Source organism: Cupressus sempervirens, chromosome 4, assembly GCF_028749045.1.
Source record: "Cupressus sempervirens isolate cs-2001-9-10 chromosome 4, ASM2874904v1, whole genome shotgun sequence".
Taxonomy (NCBI): Eukaryota; Viridiplantae; Streptophyta; class Pinopsida; order Cupressales; family Cupressaceae; genus Cupressus; species Cupressus sempervirens.
Window position 1 is genome coordinate 892706581 of NC_143121.1, and position 22050 is coordinate 892728630.

Here is a 22050-nt window from a genome sequence, read left to right on the forward strand (position 1 = left end):
CCTTGCAATTGGACCAATAGTCTTTAGTAGTGGTGATATGTTTTATAACACTTCCAATTTGTAGAACATCCCTTGCATACCCATTTGGATTGAACATGGGCCTCAAGACTTCATACATTTCCAATTTATACTTCATTTCAAACACCTTCAACATGTTCTTAGCATCTGAATGAGTTTCATAGCTAAAGGCTCACACTTTCATGGGAAACTCATAACGATTCTTCTTTAGGCTCCCACTCATCATGTTCATTTGAGTATCTCACCACATGATCTCAATCAGCATGATCATATCACTGGAATATCTCAGTAGCTTCAAGGGGAAACCATTGAAAGCTACAAGATGCAAATAAGAAAAGGATGAGAATTGGATGAAATAACTCCCAAATTGGTTGATGGCTACCATGGATTCACAGCTAAATCTCCTCTCTAGACATCCTTGTATCTCCCAAAAATTCTAATAGTAAATACATCATTAACTTTCACATATTCTGCACAGCCATTTTCCAACTGTAAGCATGGATAAAACTCATAAGTTTTCACATCATTAGAAAAAATTTCCACTCTTAGGAGGCCTGGCCATAGCTGTAATGAGGCAAACATATAGATGAGGAAAGATGACATATAGAATGTATTGTAAAACTTTGTGACACAGAGAGCATTGAATAGAATTTTGCTTACCTCATGACTCCAATCAATATATTGGGTGTCAAAGCAAATGACTTGCACTAAAAAGAAATCTTGCTCAATTAATTTCAAAGCTTCTACCTCACCTTTTAGTTTATGTAGAAGGACCAAGATATCAATGACCTCTAGTTTGAGATTAGTCCCAAACAAGGTCTTAGGAACCTTACTCTTGGCACTTCACGATTTTTGGAACCATGTCTGCATGATTTCCTTTCTCCAGATCATCTTCTTTGTAGACAACTCAAAAATGGCTCCTCTAAAGGTCAAATCTAAGAATTCTTCTTGTTTTAGTACTCGTAGGCAATTCACCACAATTTTTCTATCGATTGAAATTAGCACTGTGTCATCTGATAGCACAATTTTCCTTGTGTCGAGGTTGTAATGATTTATACATTTATAGATCAACTTCGGGGCCTGAACTGCAACCCAAAAACTAGATACCTCAACCAACCCACATCCTCAAAAATTCTCAATGATGGGATGAATCCACTCAAACCTCACTCTCTTTTGAAAATCTTGCATGTCATAGAAACAAAGAGAGGTATCCATGAAATTTTGTAATTGAGACTTGATTCTGTTCAACTTGTTGAAACCCATAAATTTGGTTGTCATTATTTTGAGGACAATTTTTGAATTAAGAAAGTGAGAAGAAAAGATAATGCAATAGATACTGGCTTTTTGAAAAAGTTATGCACATTAACAGAATAACAGTTCAAGAGAAAGAGTGGTAGTTTGTCCAATTGTTCATGTTTCCATATATATAGGAGCCTCGATTCATCTGTTGATCTTTAGAATTTGTGCCACATGAATGAATTGAAGGAGAGATCTGTTGAAATAGTAAATACATGGTTTTAATAGATATCTTGAGGTCTTTTCACTATTTTGTTAGCCAGCCACTAACATTCTATCTCCCCATACTTACTTTCCCATTTTCTTTTAAGTTTTGCGAAGTTACCAATAGAGGACTCCATGGGAAAATATCCACTAAGTTGAGTTCTTCTCATTAACTCTTTCTCGTAATGGTTAGATTCTTTCCATTATCATTCTAACATGCATTATGCACAAATTGTGGGTCCAATCTAATTACCTAATTGATTTTCTTTAAAATTTGGCAAATTGTCTTCGTGGGTTGAAAACCCACCAAGGAGAAGACAATTTATGTTTTTCTGCCAATGCTTCCTTTTTAATTGACCTTTAGACCATTATCCTTTTTGGGTTCAAAAATATCTAAGTGAGGTGTGAAAATTCTGTCTAGGCCCACTTATCATTTCTTTTCACTTTAAACTGCCTTTTGCGGAAAACCAACTTCATGTGTTGAAGGCTCACTGAGGAGAAATTCATTCTGGGTTTTCTGCCAAGAATGATTATGAGAGTTGTGATGAATCTTTAAAAAAATTTCAAGTAATAATCTTAAAGGGAACATGGAATCACCATAAGGTACTACTGAGTTGTCATTTTGCACAATACTTAACAGCAGGAATCCTTTTGAACTCCTCTCTTGAAAATTCAATCTTGAGGATCAACTCCAAGGTTTCGAGAAATCTTGCAACCTATTGGAATATGCTCAGTTGAAGATAAATGTGAATGTTCATGGGGAGGCCTTTTTTGGTTTTGATAACTTCGTATAAGATGTAGAATCTATTTGTTACTTCAAAAGAATAACCACATGAAATGGAGTATATTTTAGTATTTTCTATTTTTAAAGATGAATGCAATCTAACAATGCAACTATATGAATTCCTAATTTAACCAAGGGATTAGTAAAGAAAATAATGCAGATAAGGTAAATAAATTTAAGCAAATAACATGAAAGTGAACCCTAATGGACATAAGCTACGAAAACAACATGTTTGCGAGTTAAGCTTTCAAAGAAATCAGTGGGTAAGCAATGAAAATAGGAGCAGTGCTTCCTTGATTCCATTGATGCAATCATCGATGGGAAATTTAATAACCACAAGATGTTTCACTTTTCATCAAATCACAAGGCCACAAAGAGTGCACTTATGTGAGACGAAAAGTTATGCAGGAACAATATGATGATCTCTTCTTGAACTAAGTATGTCAATGGAATTTGTAGACCCATAGCAAACACCAAAATTAAAAGATCACACAACTAAAAATAATGCAATAAACTTTTGGCTCAATTACATTCTATGAAAATACATCCACAAAATATAACACACTTAGGCAAGATTCATTACACTCCAAATGTGAGCACCAAAGGCATATATTGTTGCAAAATAACAGCGGCCTTGATTACATATTTCAATCTCGTATTTATAAGAAATCATCTTATCAATTTATGTTTAGAGTGAGATATATCTTCATACAATTATATGCTTCTAAATTAATAAAAAAACTAATTATATATAGATTAACTATCTAATTAGTACTTAGTAGGACTCCATCCATTTTTATATCATTAATTGGATGCATGAGCCTTTACATTTCATAAAACAAAGAAATCATGAGAGAATAAGAAGAAGAGAGCCTTAAATTGATGTAGAAGTGTTTGGAAGTGCTGAAAATAGAAGCTCAACCTTCACTGGGCATCTGTTCCAGTTAAACTGCTGTCAGAATGCATTTTTGATGCATGGAAAGCTCTAATTTTGGAACTAGCAAGTAACTGTCGGCACACCTCTAGAAAAGCACACCTCGAAAGAAATGCACACCTGGTGCACCAGTGCACCTCTGACTTCTTCAAAATCTTCCAAAAGATTTTTGCAAAAAGTGCACTCGAGCACCTAGCGCACCTCTGAGGCCAAAAAATGCAAAATTTCACCAAGTGTCAAAACATGAAATTTTGGCTTATGGGTTTTGTTCCCCTTTATACCAGAGCTATGTTTGGGTACTTGCCCTTGAATTTCTCAATTATTTTTGTGACTTGTGCTGCATCTAGTAAATCTAAGGCATTTTACTTATCATTCACTTTTTGCCTATAGTTGTCCACCTCTATACGAGTTTATGCAAAATCCTCAAGTTTTGTATCAAGCTCTAATAAAGATTCCTCTGTTATGAAAGCATGATGGATGTCCCCATCATTGGAAAATTCATCAAAAATCTTCCAGAATCTCTCAACTACTACCTCTATAGGTATTAATTTCTCTCATGCATCATCCTCAAAAATGTTTAGACATGCATCACTATAGTTTTTCTCGGCTTCCAAAATTTGCTCTCGAGCTTGGTCCTTGAGCCTGTGAATCTCTGCATGTTATGATTCCATTACTTTATTACTATCCACTATCTTCTCAATCCAATCATCTATCTTATCTATCTCCTCAGCTATATATACATCCATTAACATTCGATACCTCTGGCCTTTGATTTCCTATAATGCTTGTAGATCCTTTCCCTAGGTATGCACCTCATCGACTAAGCCAAAATCTTGGTTCAAAATTGCTACCAACTTATCCACATTATCTTGCATAACATGTAGTAGCTTAAGATTTCCTTGGATAATCAATACACCCTTTTCCTCAAAATTTTCCTGCCATTGCTAACAGACATTCAAAAATGAGTCCAATTGCATTGTTCCCCTATCCCTCTCTAAATTGTTGCATTTAGAGTCTCCTCGGGGTTAGCAGGATCCAAAGAGCCAACAACTTAGCTTAAATATCCTTTTAGGATCTCATTCTATCACCAAAGTGTTATCAACTCTACCCCATCATGTTTTAGGCTCCTAAAAACTTCCTTCATCCTAGTAGTGGCCATCAGCTTCACAGTTTCCAAGGTTGTCTTTCCAAGCATGACCTCTTGGATCTGATAATCCCTAGGAGTCAGTTCTTCAATATTTTATTTTAGAGGAGGGATAGCCACATGAGAAAAAGGTCCTAATTCTAATCACTCATGATGATGGATAATGCTCTTGCATCCTTTGGAGGTGAATCAGGCTTCCTTAGTACTTCTTTCAATTCTATTCTATCCTCCTCCTTAGTAGTGAACTGTTGTTTCTTATTTCTGGTCATTTCTTTTCAAAGCCACCTTGGAACATGTTGCACTGGGGACTTTCCTTTTAAGGATGAAGGATTTTTTTTAGCTATAAACTTGCCCCTATCACTCCTTTCTAGGGTCTTTTCCCTTTGTGAAGGCTCCTTGTCCATAGTCTTTGTATCTGTGGAGCCCACAGTTCACACCTTTGTTTCCTATGAAGTGTGTTGAGGTTGTTCACTTTCTCATCCTTCTTCTAACACTTCCTTGGTGGATACTTGTGGCTCTTCTTGATGTTCCCCTTGTAATTGTTCAATTTATGCACCTAGAGGAAGAGAGTAGTTGATCCCTTGTCAACACAAAATATGACTTGCAACTAGGATGTGGGAACCATTTCGAGTCCTTGTGACTCAGGGGGCGTCTGAGTCCAATCCTCCTGTTGAGGTTGATTGGTTGGGATGTCTCTGATCTTATCCCCAACCAACTCAGTACCTATAGGCATAAAGTCAAAATTTGACATCTTAAATATATCAGTGCCCTCCACATCCTACTCATCTATCTACTATTGTATTTCATTCTTTGATGTAGTGGTCTACATGGGTTCATTAGGGATAGATGGCGGTGTGATCATGGAAATTCTTCTTCATTCCTGTTGTAATGCCTCGTTCGAGAACCCAAGAGAAATAAACCTAACATGTTACAATGTTTACTGAACTTTTTTTTTTAAAGTTTAAACAACATCAAGATAACATTAATGCGGAAGCAACATATAGTTTCAATTCCTCAAGGGTTCCTTTACGTTGAGTCACATTTAATAATTTTAAATTAATTAGTTTAAGTTCCAAGTACAATGTCTCAAAATCATAAAGAAATAACAGATACATAATCGTATAAGCAAATACATAAGTATAAACAATACAATGAAAGTACATCCACTAAATAACATCCACTGCACATGTCGCAGGGTATGTGAAAATAGATACAATACATGATAACATATATACCTCATCTAAAAAGAAGTCTCTGGGATAAGAAATAAGAATGACAAAGGTACATCTTCTGCAATGAACATCCAACAGCTGGCAATGTGAAGGGGGACCCAAATGGTAAGAAGACACTACCTCCCGACCGTGTGGTTACCTAGTCAGGCTTCCACTCCCACCATGCAGGAAAGATAATGAACGATCCTCATATGGCTAATCAAACATAAAACATTCCTAGGCAAGGTACCCCTAATAGCAAAAACTACCTCAAAGGTAACACATGCTACTCAAGAAGATAAAATAATCCAAAAGTAAGAACTCTCAATCCAATACCAACACCACATAACCAAACATCATACACGAACCAAGTATAAACCAAATACCAAGATCATAAGATAAAGTCAATGAAAGATAATCACATTAGGTCAAGAACCACATGTCAAAAGTACATCATCCATGAATCACCAATCATCATCAATGAAAGCAAATAACCACAATAAACACATCCAACAAGAAGTACACCACCAGAGGTACACACAAAAACTACACAAGAGACTCAAGCTACATACTAGGGAGCGTCATCACATGGTTGCTTGAGTTACCCCAGACTGATCTCTTAATAGACCTTGGACCCTCAAGCGTTGAGTTACCTTGGACTAGTTACTCTGAACCCTTGACCCTCAACGTGACAAATGTGGAAACTAGAAAGCCCTCTCAAGAAGACAAGGCAATCATCCCATTCCCATCCTTAGTCTATACAAGCACTCAAGGCATGGTTGGGTCAAATATCTCTAACTTATCTTTTTAGTGTGTTTCCCCCCAAACAATTTTTAATTACTAGATTATCACTTATTACATAACTTGCATTAGGTTACCCTGGCACTAACCACTTTGGGTCTTGGACCCCTATGCAAGCCACTCCCAAAGTCATGTACCTAGACAACCTCTCCTAAGCACATACATCCATAGTTGTGTCCCATACCACAACACTCATAAAGATCAAACTCAGTTCCTTAATAGGCAACCTGATAATAAGAAGGTTCTCCCACCCAAGTACACATAATTGCTCCACAAGTAAATCCCATAAATATAATCTCAATTTGAATCACAAAATACATCATGACATCCAGCCACATAAATGGTATAACAAAAATTTCACAAAACCCTCTGGTGTACATCCTAAACTGATCAACACCTAATTGAGTCCAAAATCCAAAAGCATAGACAGCACAAACAAACAGTGCAATTCATAAATTGAGTTTGATTTGATAATACACAATAAAGTCAAAAGTAAAGTTTCAATTGCATTTCAATGAACATTTTAAGTGTATAAGATTCTCAATTTATCAAACTCGTTATTATCGATAATTTAAATAAGTTCAATACTTGATTCAAATATCTTTCTTTCATTAATTAACCTTAGTTAAATAAGACTTTAACTAAGTTAATTAATACGCATATATTTTTAAACAAAAACCATTCTAATATTATTTAATTATTATTTACTAAATAATATTAATGACAATACTCATTGATTAATTATAAAAATTATAAATTTTAATAACATTTATATATCAAATTCATTAATTAAAAGTTCGCTAAATTTTATTATAATTAAAATAAGATTATTAATTTAATAATGAAATTTTAATAATTAACAATATAAATTTCATTTCATTTAAAACTTAATAAAAATGATTTAATATAAATTTTAATAAAATTTAAAACATAATAAAAATCTTAAGTGAGAATTTTAAATTTAACAACTAACATATATATTTAAAAAAAAGCGCTTGCTTTTATTTGCAAGCGGAAGCCTTAAAAGGCTCTGCTGCGGCAGGCCTGCTGACGTAGGGCCTACGGCAGCTCGCCTACGCAGTACCTGTGTTAGCAGGGACTGTCGGCGGCTGTATGCCAGGGGGAAGTGGGGGAGGTCGTGGCCCCCACTTTCCAATATGATATTTTTTTTTAAAATATATATAAATATATATATTTTTATAATGTTTTATTTCAATAAATATAGTTTTCTCAAACCCCATAAAATAATATTTTAAATAATAATATTATTATTATTTTAACAAAATTTACATTTTTAGTCTAATAGAATAAAAACTTTTAGCCAATCAAATTTAAAAATTCCTTTTACATCTCAAACCCTCCCCATATTTAACTTTGATTCTCTTATACTTACAGCTAGGATTTCGGATTGATTTTTTTTTAATTTTATCTTATTCATATTAAGATACAATCCCTTAAAGTAAACTCAACGAAGTATCCATCTAAGTCCATGTACGAATATTTCTCAATCAAGAACAAATATTTGCATACCAGAAAACAACACATGCAAAAGATATAGAGCAGACAGAAGTTTGAAAAGTGAAAACTACTATACAATTAAACCACGAGATCCTACCTGGATCTGATGCTAAACTCTAGCAGCTAGATAAAGATTCCTACTGCAAGAGAAATCCTTCAAGCTACGAAAAACTTCCCTTCTTATCCAAACCCTCTGATTTTCTCTTCAACCTATGTGTGCCCTGAAACTTGTGTGTGTAATAATGACCCAAAAACCCCTAATATAAATTTTAATTAACTTTTAGGGTTTCTGTCACAACCACTTCTAAAATTATAATTATTTAATTTAATTAATTCTTCCATGCACAATTAATTTTCTTTTTAATTAAGATATTATTTTATTATTCCTTTCATGCTCGTTAAGCGAATTATTAAATTATTTTATTTAATTTCCACTTGTCTTCGCTTTAAATTAAGTTATTAACTTTTAAAATCTGATGTACACATTATTAAAATATCTTATTCAAGTTCACATATTTTTATGTTTTAATTAATTTCCTATATTTTAATCTCATACACACTTCGTGCGAACTTAAAACATTTTCATAATTTGATATCTTTTCACTTCTTAATTTATTTTTGAATGTTTAATTTGATAAATATTTATTAACTTAAATAACAATAATATTTAGCATTTACTTAAAAATAAACTCTAAATATATTATTATTAAATTAAATAAATATCATCACATTCTAAATTTATCCTTATAACTTTTATCTTCGAATTCAATTCTTTTTTTTCAATCAATTTCTCAATTAATTAAATATAATTAAATATTCAAAATCTCATAATAATTTTCTATTAAATTAAATCATTAATTTAATCTTTTAGTTAGACTTAATTAATAGAAATTCATCAAAGACTCATAAAACAACATACGCACAAAAAGACTCACAAGTTAAGAAGGGTAGACAGTCTGTTACGAGTCCTCCTTGCAGGATAAGTATTATAGGCTATGGTTGGGATTGGACCTGATCATTATCTTCCCATTCTCACCATTTGAGTATTTGTAATAGGGAACGCTCATCTTGACAATTCAGGGAAGTCGATGCCCGAAACTTGCATCTTGCATAAAAGACGAGCATGTACATGTATATAATTATATCTAAACTATGCAGGCAATGGCAAGGAGTGGTGCATCGTGTAGATCCCGACTAGCAGGTGACTACGACTCCCTCCTTTAACCACATCAAACACGTGAGACAGAAAGATAAAATAAACATGCATACCATACACATGCAAGTATGGGGTAAGTATCATAAAAATCACAAGTATAATATCAAATGTGTACATATAATAATGCATCACTATCAATACAACATAATAATCATTAAAGACATCACATTAACATTGTTATGAAAGAAACCACATTTACTAATTAGGAATCATCAAGACATCATTAACAACACGTGAAATGAAAACAACTAAGCAATTATAACTGATAAATTTGTAATTCAAGACATGAAATAATATCACAATATTATAAATCCAATATCTCTAAAACTAATCAATGTATAAAATCAGCCTAAAGGAATTTGACAATGATAGCAAAAATGCAAACCAGGGTAGGCACTAAATCCACCCCCCCTAGAATTAGGCTTACTCCTGGAAGCCCATTACTAAGAGACATGAATCAAACTCAAAAAACTCAAAACTAAGGTCCATGATTGGGGCAACTGGTCGCTCTATGACCATATTGTCCACAAAATTAATAGTCTCCACTAAAGCATCCCTGAGCCCCAATGCATGCAACTGAACAAAACTACCAACACTAGCATCCTAACTAAGAGCTTGAGGAACTCAATCCAACCTATTGTGCGCACTACGCTTCCAGTTGTGATAGTTCCCTAATTGTGAACCACCATTGTTACCATGGAAGAACTTCCTTCCCAGCTTCTCCTGATTACCTTTAGAGAGAATTTCCAAAACTTCCAACCCCTTGAGATTGGCTATCCCTAAATGATCCTAAATAAAGTGACCCTTTAGCCTGAACACCTGGTAGGCCACCTTGACCCGAAGTCACACTCATCTCAACCAAAGTAGCTCACAATATTGCATCCTTAAGGGTTTTAGGTTGGAAAACCTTAACACCCCCAATGATGTTAGCATTAAGTCCTCTAATGAAATGTTGGACCATCAATGGTGAACTATCACTAACTCCTGCATAAGACATAAGCTCGAAGAACTTACGCTCATACTCCACCACAGTCTTGGTACCCTGTCTCAAGTCATGACACTCATCTGATCTCTTCAATTTTCACAATTTTGATAGAAATCGGTCACGAAAGTGTTCATGGAACAACTCCCATGTGACAGTCTGCATATTTATCCCAAGTTTCTTCTCCTCTATATTCCACCAAATCGCTGTGAAGTGCTCTAAGTGGGTGATGGAATATCTTGCTTTGACATTGAAGTCAAACTCTTGCATGGAGAAACATCTATCTAGTGCAATCAACCAATTCTCAGCATCATATCCAGTACCTTCTCCATTAAAAAGTTTGATCTTGACCCGTAATAGGTCCTTCATCTAGATGGACTGGCTAGACCACCTTATGCTCTCTAGGTTCCTCCCTCTAGGACTCATGGACCTATCTCTATCTCCATGCTCTGAATAATGAGCTCTATCCTGCAAGGGTAGTCATGCTAGGATCTCCTTGACCAAGTCTCTAGTAACTAGTCCTTCAGTCTCAGCATCTTGCTTAACACTATCATCCTCTCTAGCCTCTTCCTGAATAGGGTCCCCTGAATGGACCAAGGAAGGAATACGGTGACTAACTCTTCCATGACTTCTACCACGTCTTGAGCTACGACCCCTAGCAATGGATCTAGAACTAGAAATCATCTCTCCTACAACACCCAAACACAACAACGACATCTAAGAATCCATCATAACCATAGGGTCATAAATTACTGACATAAAGTAATAATCCAAAAAGTTTATAAGTTTTCTAGTTCCATGTCTAGAATTTGTATCATTCCAGAGTTTTTTGTTCAATAGTTTGGTTTCAAGTTTGATGTCAATATAAGTTTGTCGTTTAAATATGTTGCAAGTTTACTAATTGCTCAAGTGATGGCGCACATAATGCACAGAGTTCCCAATGTTGAAACTTAGGCTTTGATACCAGATGTAACGCCCCGCTTGGGAACCCAAGAGAAATAAACCTAACATGTTGCAATGTTTACTAAACTTTTTTTTTTTTAAAGTTTAAACAACATCAAGATAACATTAATGCGGAAGCAACATGAACATACACATTAAATACACACTAGCAATTATAGATATAGTTTCAATTCCTCAAGGGTTCCTTTATGTTGAGTCATATTTAATAATTTTAAATTAATTAGTTTAAGTTCCAAGTACAATGTCTCAAGATCATAAAGAAATAATAGATACATAATCGCATAAGCAAATGCATAAGTATAAACAATACAATGAAAGTACATCCACTAAATAACATCCACTGCACATGTCACAGGGTATGTGAAAATAGATACAATACATCAAAATACATGATAACATATATACATCATCTAAAAAGAAGTCCTTGAGATAAGAAATAAGAATGATAAAGGTACATCTTCTGCAACGAACATCCAATAGCTGGCAATGTGAAGGGGGACCCAAATGGTAAGAAGACACTACCTCTCGATTGTGTGGTTACCTAGTCAGGCTTCCACTCCCACCTTGTAGGGAAGATAATGAATGATCCTCATATGGCTAATCAAACATAAAACATTCCTAGGCAAGGTACCCCTAATAGCAAAAACTACCTCAAAGGTAACACATGCTACTCATGAAGATAAAATAATCCAAAAGTAAGAACTCTCAATCCAATACCAACACCACATAACCAAACATCATACATGAACCAAGTATAAACCAAATACCAAGATCATAAGATAAAGTCAACGAAAGATAATCACATCAAGTCAAGAACCACATGTCAAAAGTGCATCATCCATGAATCACCAATCATCATCAATGAAAGCAAATAACCACAATAAACACATCCAACAAGAAGTACACCACCAGAGGTACACACAAAAACTACACATGAGACTCAGGCTACATACTAGGGAGTGTCATCACATGGCTGCTTGAGTTACCCTAGACTGATCTCTTAATAGACCCCGGACCCTCAAGCGTTGAGTTACCCTGGACTGGTTACTCTGAACCCCTGACCCTCAACGTGACAAATGTGGAAACTAGAAAGCCCTCTCAAGAAGACGAGGCAATCATCCCATTCCCATCCTTAGTCTATACAAGCACTCAAGGCATGGTTGGGTCAAATATCTCTAACTTATCTTTTTAGTGTGTTCCCCCCAAACAATTTTTAATTACTAGATTATCACTTATTACATAACTTGCATTAGGTTACCTTGGCACTAACCACTTTGGGTCTTGGACCCCTATGCAAGCCACTCCCAAAGTCATGTACCTAGACAACCTCTCCTAAGAACATAAATTCATAGTTGTGTCCCATACCACAACACTCATAAAGATCAAACTCAGTTCCTTAACAAGCAACCTGATAATAAGAAGGTTCTCCCACCCAAGTACACATAATTGCTCCACAAGTAAATCCCATAAATATAATCTCAATTTGAATCACAAAACACATCATGACATCCAACCACATAAATGGTATAACAAAAATTCCACAAAACCCTCTAGTGTACATCCTAAACTGATCGACACCTAATTGAGTCCAAAATCCAAAAGCATAGATAGCACAAACAAACAGTGCAATTCATAAATTGAGTTTGATTTGATAATACACAATAAAGTCAAAAGTAAAGTTTCAATTGCATTTCAATGAACGTTTTAAGTGTATAAGATTCTCAATTTATCAAGCTCGTTATTATCGATAATTTAAATAAGTTCAATACTTGATTCAAATATCTTTCTTTTATTAATTAACCTTAGTTAAATAAGACTTTAACTAAGTTAATTAATACACGTATATTTTTAAGCAAAAACTATTCTAATATTATTTAATTATTATTTACTAAATAATATTAATGACAATACTCATTGATTAATTATAAAAATTGTAAATTTTAATAACGTTTATATATCAAATTCATTAATTAAAAATTCGCTAAATTTTATAAAAAAAAAAATTTTTTTTTTCTCTTTTAATGCGCCTGGTAAACTTTTTAACATGACCGGTAGCGCTGGCGTGACACACCCACTGGTACCACAGGGACGGGGAGACTAGAACCCGTGACCAACCCCCTGCAACAGGGAAGATTTAGCCAACCGAGCTAGGGCCCCCGCCCAATTAAAATAAAATTATTAATTTAATAATAAAATTTTAATAATTAACAATATAAATTTAATTCCATTTAAAACTTAATAAAAATGATTTAATATAAATTTTAATAAAATTTAAAACATAATAAAAATCTTAAGTGAGAATTTTAAATTTAACAACTAACATATATATTTTTAAAAAAATGCTTGCTTTTATTTGCAAGCGAAAGCCTTAAAAGGCTCTATTGCGGCAGGCCTCCTGACGCCTATGCAATACCTGCATCAGCAAGGACTACTGACGGCTGTACGCCAAGGGGAAGTGGGGGAGGTCGTGGCCCCCACTTTCCAATATGATATATTTATTTTTAATTAAATTTTTTTTTTAAATATATATATATATATATATATATATAATGTTTTATTTCAATAAATATAGTTTTCTCAAACCCCATAAAATAATATTTTAAATAATAATATTATTATTTTAACAAAATTTACATTTTTAGTCTAATAGAATAAAAACTTTTAGCCAATCAAATTTTAAAATTCCTTTTACATCTCAAACCCTCCCTAGATTTAACTTTGATTCTCTTATACTTACAGCCAGGATTTCTGATTGATTTTTTTTTTATTTAATCTTATTCATATTAAGATACAATCCCTTAAAGTAAACTCAATGAAATATCCATCTAAGTCCATGTACAGATATTTCTCAATCAAGAACAAATATTTGCATACCAGAAAACAACACATGCAAAAGACACAGAGCAGATAGAAGTTTGAAAAGCGAAAACTACTATACAATTAAACCACGAGATCCTACCTGGATTTGATGCTAAACTCTAGCAGCTAGATAAAGATTCCTACTGCAAGCAAAATCCTTCAAGCTACGAAAAACTTTCCTTCTTTTCCAAACCCTCTAATTTTCTCTTCAACCTGTGTGTGCCCTGAAACTTGTGTGTGTAATAATGACCCAAAAACCTCTAATATAAACTTTAATTAACTTTTAGGGTTTCTGTCACCACCACTTCTAAAATTATAATTATTTAATTTAATTAATTCTTCCATGCACAATTAATTTTCTTTTTAATTAAGATATTATTTTATTATTCCTTTCATGCACATTAAGTGAATTATTAAATTATTTTATTTAATTTCTACTTGACTTCGCTTTAAATTAATTTATTAACTTTTTAAATCTGATGTACACATTATTAAAATATCTTATTCAAGTTCACATGTTTTTATCTTTTAATTAATTTCCTATATTTTAATCACGTACATGCATCGTGCGAACTTAAAACATTTTCATAATTTGATATCTTTTCACTTCTTAATTTATTTTTGAACGTTTAATTTGATAAATATTTATTAACTTAAATAACAATAATATTTAGCACTTACTTAAAAATAAACTCTAAATATATTATTATTAAATTAAATAAATATCATCACATTCTAAATTTATCCTTATAACTTTTATCTTCAAATTCAATTCTTTTTTATTCAATTAATTTCTCAATTAATTAAATATAATTAAATATTCAAAATCTCATAATAATTTTCTATTAAATTAAATCATTAATTTAATCTTTTAGTTAGACTTAATTAATAAAAATTCATCAAAGACTCATAAAACAACATACGCACAAAAAGACTCACGGGTTAAGAAGGGTAGACAGTCTGTTATGAGTCCTCCTTGCAGTACAAGTATTATAGGCTATGGCTGGGATCATTATCTTCCCATTCTCACCATTTGAGTATTTCTAATAGGGCACGCTCATCCTGACAATTCAGGGAAGTCGATGCCTGGTACCTGCATCCTGCATAAAAGATGAGCATGTACGTGTATATAATTATATCTAAACTAAACAGGCAATGGCAAGGAGTGGTGCATCATGTAGATCCCGACTAGCAGGTGACTACGACTCCCTCCTTTAACCACATCAAACACGTCAGGCAGAAAGATAAAATAAACATGAGTACCATACACATGCAAGTATGGGGTAAGTATCATAAAAATCACAAGTATAATATCAAATGTGTACATATAATAATGCATCTCTATCAATACAACATAATAATCATTAAAGACATCACGTTAACATTTTTATGAAAGAAACCACATTTACTAATTAGGAATCATCAAGACATCATTAACAACACGTAAAATGAAAACAACTAAGCAATTATAACCGATAAATTTGTAATTCAAGACATGAAATAATATCATAATATTATAAATCCAATATCTCTAAAACTAATCAATGCATAAAATCAGCCTAAAGGAATTTGACAATGATAGCAAAAATGCGAACTAGGGTAGGAACTACACCTATTCTATACCTCTTACTAGCCGAGTCCTCCAACTCAAGGGTAGATCATCCTCTTCATCATCATCATCCTCTTCTTCTTCCTCTTCTAGGATGGGTTCAGGGATGGATGGAAAAGGGATCACTTTCTTGATCACTTTTTGTCTCCTTTTCACCGAAGTCTTAATCTTTCTTCTTTTTGACATTGAAGGAGATGTTTGTTCTATTTTCTAAGGTAGAGAGACCTCTTGAACCTCAACATCTACTTTTTTTTGGCTTGGTGCAACTAGTGGCACTTGAGGATCAACCTTGGCTTGTACGGCTCCAGTATTCTTCAGCCCTTGTATATTTTCTTCTCCTTATTATGGAGGTGTCAAGATTTCTCCCTCTTCAGGTTCAACTCTCTAAGAAGAAATTATTTTCCTCTTGCCCCTTCCTTTTCGCTTCTAAGCTCTATAATAACCAACTGGCCTATCAAGTTGGTGTACCATTTCCAGCCTTATTGGTGTCTAAGCTGAAAAGGTAGAGACGATGACCTTTTTCCCTCTACCTTGATTGGTTAGGCTTGTGCATGAAAGATAATCATTTCAAGAATTAGATCAAGCTTAAATGGTCCTACATCATTTTAATGATGTGCCTCACCCTATGGTTGAAGTCAGAATTCTCTTCTCTGTCAACCTTAGCATCATAATGGGTCATTCACCAATCTTATCCTTGTTGAACAAAGGATCAAGTAACTCTTCTAAATCTTGTTGTAGTATCTTCAATGAAATCTTTATTTTCAAGGCCTTTTCTACGAGATACAAAGTCATCCTACAATAATCTCTTATCCAGATATCGTAGTCATTTGTTGTATTCATCCAATGATCTTCAATGGCTTCTTCATGCTGGAATGTTTTGCATGCCAAATATTCTACTCTCTCAATATTATCAAAACAAGTCCGTGGAGAATTATACTCTTCCAAGGGATATTGATCCCACTCACACTCAAAAGAAGAGATATCTTGGTATCGATCCACATGGAAAGGTCCTATAGTCATAGGCCACCTCCAACATGTTTTATGTTGCTTTCTTACTCTGTCGTATACAGACAAGAGTTGTCGGGAGATTTCTAGGAGAACAAGTATGTCACTAGGATACCTCAAAATCTTCTTAGGGTTAATGTTTGTACCTACCACCCTTAAATATGTGAATGTCCTAAATTGAATATAATAAGCCCCAACCAATAATATTTGTGCCACTGCATCATCTGATAGTCCATTCACATGATCTCCTTCTATGAATCAGATTATAGCAAATATGAAAGCATCGTTCACAATTCAATATTCTTTACTTTGTTCTAAGAGCCTCTTCTTTACTAGTTGAGGGTACACAATGTATGGCCATGCATTAGTATCTTGCATGCTACCCCTCTTGTACAACCTTGAATAGTTTGTCCTCTTGCTGCCAACAGGTAAACCAAGTATGATGTCATGTAGAATTTTCTTTTGTTCTTTGTTGTCACCAACTGTTCACACAAATTCTCACTGAGAGTGGAAGCCCAATCTAGTGGCATCTCTACTTTTCTTATTGTTTTAATAAAGTGCACCATGAAGATGTTCAAATGCCCAACTATCGGCAGACCCATAACCCTACTCAAAAGTATGATTGAGTACCCACTATCTTCTTTCATGCACCCTTTAGTCATGTCTACTTTGCTGATTTTCTTTCCCATAGGAGTCTTCTCTATAAGGTATAATGATTGAATGATTTCAGAGGCCTCCTCAATATATTCCTAGTACCACCTTTCTGCTTGCTCATAGGTAAGCCTAATGAATTGATCTTCCCATGGGAGATGGAATACTTTCTCAATATTCTTTGGTTAGAGATCAAGAACAATTTTCCCCATTATGCTCTTCACAACCCTCTCCTCAAGAACAAAGTGTTTCGTAAGTGTCATAATGAGTTCTGAAGATTGCACCGACACCGAGTGTGATGTTGCATTGACGAGTCCTGATTTGATGAGTGCAGAGATCATCTAGGACCTCTCAATTGGTTTGTTGTAAATCTTCAAGAATTCCCCCAAATTTGTATGTCCCAAATCTATATCTTTGATCTCTAAGTTATCATCTTGAAACCTTGATTTCATTAGAACGCCCTAGAACTTGAATACTACAGGTTTCTGTGTCATTTTCTTACCAAGGGAGGACGATGAGGATGCCATTATATCTGCACAAAAAGACATCCATTAGTTTGGATTTGAAAGATTAGTTTGCTCGAAAACACAAGAAAACCTTATTTTTAAACTTAAAATGCACAAATATGGCACAACTTCTGCACTTAATTAGGTATGCCTAGTGTGCTTCTATCATAACACAATTTCAATGTTGTGGTGCACTGATGCGCACCACACATTGAACTTAGGCAAAAAAGGAGTGATTAAATTTATTAGTGCACCTGATTCGATGAGCTGATGAGCACCTACATTTTGTGATTTGCATGCCTAAGTTGGTGTTTTAGGATCTTTTTAATTTTAATGAAAGTGTGCACCTCATCAAGTGTGCTATTGCGCACCTTTTTTTTCTGTGTTTTAACTTAGTTTTTTATTTGTGCTTTGTAGGAAGGAGGGTGGAGATAGCGCACCAACAAAGGTGCGATGATGTAGTGTTGTGCTTTGTGGAGCATAGAGGCGACAAATGAATAGAAGGTAAGGAAGAGAAGGCAAGGTGGGGGTTAAATAGGCTTCAACAGTCTTGGGTGGTGCATAGGTGCGATGTTGTGCATTTGTGCATCACAAATGCCTTTTCTTTTCTCTTTATGGATTTTGGCACACTAGCACACCTGATGAGGTGTGCTGGTGTGCCTTATTTTTTGCCAAAAAGGCCTTCGTCACCAAAGAAATCTGATTTTCGGTACCTAAAATTTTTAGTTAGAACCTGTATTTGACCAAAAGATGTAGACCCCAAACTAGGGATCTAAAAAGTCAAAAAATAAAGTAGGGGGTCTCCATCTCTGGATGAAATGGAGTGTGCGTTGTGAAACCCACAATAGGTACCTTGTTATTTTCTTGCTTTTGATCCATATGTATCATTTGGTGCCCTTTGTGGGAAATCGTCTTCATGGGTTAGAAACTTATCAAGGAGAAGATGAATTCTGAATTTTTGCAAGCTTTTGTTTATATTGAGAAAGTGATAGACCGAAAGCGGATATAACTTGTAAATGATCATTGTATGAGCAACATGAATTTCTATTGGACCAGGCACTAACCTACCCATAAGATCATTTTGACAAAATGGAGAACCACGCAGCTATGAAATATGGAGAAGGGGAAAAGCAAAAATCCAATGGAGATTTGTTTCACCTAAGAGGGCTTAGACCTAGACTCAAACACAACTAGGAACTCACTATAACATAAGTATTCACTTTTACTAATCAGTTAGAGGATGAAAAGTGGGGCAACAAAAACTTCATCCACACTTCGAGTTATTTACAAAAAAGAAAGAATTTCATCCCTTGTATCATAGACATCTCAATTTCAATCTTTATTTCTTTAGAAAACTTATTGCTCAATTCATCATTTCAACCCAAAATGATATCATTAACAAAGACTTCAATAATCAAGATATCTTCATAATTAGCTCTCAAATATAAATTTATATGTTCATTGCCTTAAATGAAACCCAAATATAAAAGATGCATGTCTAACATCACGTACCAAGTTCTTAGAGCTTGCATCAATCCATACAATGCTCTCTTCAACTTGCAAACCATGTCTTCCTAATTAGTCATAGGAATCTCGTCAAGTTTATATATGTACACCTCCTCTTCAAGTTCTCCATTCAAGAAAGTAGATTTAACATCCATTTGACAAACCTTAAAATTCTTGACAATTGCATAAGCCAAAATTTATCTTATTGCTTCAATTCTAGCCACAAGAGAAAAACCTTAGATAGATTTATCCTCAAATTTTGTACCTTCTTGTTGTGAATATCCTTTACATACTAACATATGTTTGTTCCTTATTACTTCACCTTACTCATTCATATTGTTCCTAAATACCCACTTAGTTCCTATAACAATCTTGTCTTTAGGTCTAGGAACCAATTCTCATGTATCAATTTTCTCAATATGTTCCAACTTCCATGAAGTCCGCATATTCTACTATATATAAGTGTTTGAATTTCTCTCATAATGGATAAATTATCACAATAAACCATAGTCTCTATATGCCAATAAGAAGTCAAGGGAGCTTCACCCTTGACATCTTTTAGCCTCAAACAATGCATCTATTAAAACCCCAACAAGACACTCTTTTCCTATCCCATCAAAACTTAAAAAATGAATAGTAAAATTGAACAAACCGAAGGATATTTCACCTCTTCATCCTAGATTTGGATTGTACATATACCTTCCATTCAACCTCTTATATCATAGAAATTTTTAGCTTCTAGCATCTCTTGGCCTAGTAAGGCTCCTTGTGTTCCTCCTAATAAAGTTGATGTTGATTAATCCCAAACCTTTGGAAATTTCAAGTTGAACCAAAAGAAAACATATTGCTAAAGATTAACACCAAAGACGTCGTACCAAGGCACCTAAACTTGCTTCTTAAAATATTTCCTCCCCTAAGACAATCAAAGACATTTTGATCCAATTTGACCTACCATTGCTTACGTAAGAAATGAAGAAAATACCAAAAGATAAAATTGTCTAAATAAAACAATTGTCTTTTTCACATCAAAGACCTCATTGTGGTTAATCTAGATAATGGTATCGATGATAAAGATAGATAAAGAAAATAAGAAAAGATAAAATTGTCTAAATAAAATATTATTTTTTTACATCAAATATCCTATTGTGATTAATCAAAATGATGGCATGGATGATAAAGATCAATATGTTGATAATGCTGATGCAAATAATATAGAATTGTGAGAAATGTCAATACAAGACAATATACATCAGCGTAGACATACATATTTCACCATAGCATTCTTATTGAAAAAAGACAAACATTTCTTCAAACTTATTATTACAAGTCAATTATTTCAATGGCTACTTGTTTTGGTAACCACAAAGGGATTAGCCATAATTGAACATTTGTGACACATTAGGTGTAAATGTATTATATCATATATAACCATACTTGTATTTTTTACACATGACTTCAATAAATGTCACTTATGATGTCATTGCACAATTGTTTTAAATGAATTAAATGCTTAAAAATAAATGATTTTTTAAATTATTTAAAATAAAAATTTAAAAACATCATATTAATTCATTTTCATAAAAACAAGTTAATTCAAACGAAACAAATGGAATCTATAATGCCCAAGTTTAGAAATAAGAAAATTGAAGAAAAATAAAATCTGCACAAAGTCCAAAATATGTTTCAAACTAGAAACATTAATTCCTTGTGAATATGACGATTGGTTCAATTTAACATTTAAATTTTCTCATCATAGTTATTTCCAAAGCAAAGAGTCTTGACCCTCTTTTTTATAATACTTACTCCATATTTTATTAACTCAGCTCTAGAATCTATCTAAATTAAATATATTTTTATTAACCTAGTAAATTTAAAAGAATTTATCCCGTAAAATGATATTTTTTAATACCACGCAATCTACAAAACAAGTAGACTTATTATACGGCCTCTCATAAGCTACATTTTCAAATAGAAAATATCAGATTTTACAAAATAAAATAATTCTAGAGACTAAATTTTCAAACTCCGCACATTTTTTAAAAGAAAATATCAGGTTCACAAAGTAAAATAATTCTAGAACTCTAATTTTCTCCATAGTCCAAAAGGAAGTAGTCAACTCGGAATTTGGACGGAAGCACTTTGTTTTGACCACCTTACCTTTCATTGGAAGTGGGTCCACGTTCATTAATTAATTAATTAATTTACATGCCTGGCGAAAGCTACAAATGTCTCCTAGACTCAAAAACAAACGAGAGGGATTGCAAAAGACATTTTCTGTCAAATGTCAAGAGCGGTGGCTCGTGGTTGGCAATGCTCCACGCCAAGCAAACAAATGCCTTAGAAACCATCATAATGAGTGATAATTTTGTGATCAATACAGCTTTAGCCATCTCCATACATTTGAAAGGAATTTGTTTTTTTTGTAAGATTGTGAAAGACACGTGTTCCATGGGACCGTGTCTCTTACCCATGTTTATTTTAAGCTAATTTAATAATTTGCATATAATAAAGAATATTATGTTAAGATAATTGGATCTCATTCATTACTTGTATTTTGTATATTTTGTGGTATCACTTGATCACCAATGGTTAGTGATTTCTATTAGCTTTGTTGGTTGGTTTCTTATTGGTCATTGCATTGTTTTTACATTTGGGTCTAATCCAATGTCTTGTGCCGTAAGTATCATTAAAAAATAAATCATTCATTCATGCAATCAAGTTGTCAATATTTTTGTCTTAATATTCCTTTTAAATGGAACAATACAAAAAATCAATTAATCACGCACATGCTTCGATATATTTTGCTAAGAGCACTAGACAGAGTATATAGATGTAAAATAGTT